The sequence below is a fragment of the Myotis davidii genome, unplaced genomic scaffold, assembly GCF_000327345.1.
Source record: "Myotis davidii unplaced genomic scaffold, ASM32734v1 scaffold448, whole genome shotgun sequence".
Lineage (NCBI taxonomy): Eukaryota > Metazoa > Chordata > Mammalia > Chiroptera > Vespertilionidae > Myotis > Myotis davidii.
This window is the reverse complement of record NW_006383009.1, coordinates 955332-957688: the sequence shown is the minus strand read 5'-3', so window position 1 is coordinate 957688 and position 2357 is coordinate 955332.

Below are 2357 nucleotides of genomic sequence, written 5' to 3'. Positions count from 1 at the left end.
AACAGTATAAAGTTCAGGAACAGACTAACATATATGGTTGATTTTTTACAAAAGTGCCAAGGTAATTCAGTAAAGAGGGAGTGGTCTTTTTCCAAAAATGGTGCTTGAAGGACTGGATGTCCACTTGGGGGTGGGGGGAATAACCATGACCCTCGCCTAACACCATCACAAAAATTAACTTCAAATGGATTACTGATGTAAAAGTAAAAGCTAAAACCACAAGGCTTCTAAAAGAAAACTTAGGAGAAAACTCTCACAACCTTAGGTTAAGCAAAGATTTCTTTAAACATCAAAAGCACAAGACATAAAAGAAAAACATAATTTTTTAAAAAAATTTTGCTCTTTAAAAGATATCATTTTTTTTACAATGAAAAGACAAGCTATAGACAGGAGTGAAAAATCTATGGGATACATATATATTGGTCAGAAAACAGGTATCCAAGATATATAAAAGAACCCCTACAACTCAATAAGAATAACCCAAGTTAAAAAATGGACAAAATATCTGAACAGGTATTTTACAAAAGAAGATACACAAATGACAAACAAACACTTGAAAAGATGCTCAACATCACTCATCATCAAATGAATAAAAATAAAAGCCAGAAGAAATGTCAATATACACATCCATTACAATGGCTACAACTAGGAAGACTGACAATTCCAAGAGCTGGCAGAGTTGTAGAGCAACTGGAATTCTTATACATTGCTGGTAGGAATGCAAAATGTACAAGAAAATAGTTTTATAGTTTTACATAGTCAGGTAAATGCTTACCAATGATCCAGCAATTCCACTCCTAGGCACGTATCCAAGGAAAACGAAAACATATGTCCAAGCAAAGACTTGCTCTCAAATGTTCGTAGCATTTGTATTCAGAATAGCCTAAACCTGGGCTACCCAAATATCCATCAGCAGGTGTATCAGTCAGGCATGTATTACAAGGAATTGGTTTAGGCAACTATGAGGGCTGGATAGGCAAGTCTGATGTCCACAGTGCAGTTCTCCAGGCAGGGCCTGCTGGAGGTCTCTCGGACCTGACGCTGCAGTCCACAGAATTTCAGGGGAATCTGTCCTGCCCTCAAAGCCTTAAATTGATTGAATCACCCCCACCCACATTACTGAGGGTAACCTTTGCGTAAAGGCAACTGATGGCAGAGGTTAAGCATGTCTACAAAACACCTTTACAGACACATCTACATTAGTGTTTGCTTGAGTAACTGGATACAGTAGCCTTGCCAAGTTGGCAGCGGACCAGCAGGTGACTGGATATACAGATTGAATGCTACCCAACAAAAACAAACTATTGATACCAGCAGCAGTGTGGGTAAATAAATCCCAAACACGTTTTGTTCAGCAAAAGAGGGCAAACAGTTCCTATGATTCTATTTATGCATGAAATTCCAGAAGAGTCGATGCTAATCTGTAGTGTCAGAAAGCAGGCATTTGCCTAATACCCATTAGGCATGAAGGAGAGGCGACTGACTGCAAGGGAAACAAGAAAATCTGGGGGAGTGATGGGAGAGAGGGCTGCGGTGAGGACTACACAGGTGAGTACACTTGTTAAAATTCATCTAATCAGACACCTTAGATGAGTACATTTTTGTATGTAAGTTATTTTTTCTTTTTCTAAACCTTGTCTTCATTTTTTTAAAAATACAGTTTATTGATTTTTTACAGAGAGGAAGGGAGAGGGATAGAGAGTTAGAAACATGGATGAGAGAAACAACCATCGATCAGCTGCCTCCTGCACGCCACCTTCTGGGCATGTGCCCGCAACCAAGGTACCTGCCCTTGACCGGAATCGAACCCAGGACCCTTCAGTCCGCAGGTCAGATGCTCTATCCACTGATCCAAACCGGTTAGGCTGTAAGTTATTTTTTCAATAAAATTGACATTTTATAAAAGAAAAAAGCTGGTTCCCGCACAGCAGAAGCGCCATACAGGGTTCCAGAGAGAGATGTATCCAGCTACGCCCTCCAGCGCCGCTCCGGGAAAGACTATCCCTTCCCGGTTGAATTGCTGGCGCCTCCGCTGAAAATCAGCGAAACTTACAGGGGGGTGCGGAGCCCCGCGGCGGGACGGATGAGGATGCGCGGAGAGTTCCCTGGGGGCTCCGGCCGCTGTGCGCGCGGCTTTGTTAAATGACGGGCTCTCTCCGGTTCCTCACCAGCTGCCACCCCCTCTCCCCGCCGCGGGACAAGCCATCCTTCTGGAACGGGGCTCTCCTCTCCGGGGACCCACACCTGGGGGTTCGGGAAGGAGGGACAAGAAGAAAGCGGTGAGCACAGAGAGCGCCAGGGCTTCCCCCGGTGGCCAAGCCTCGCCAAGCGGGGCGGCGGGCTCGGTAGACCCCGTA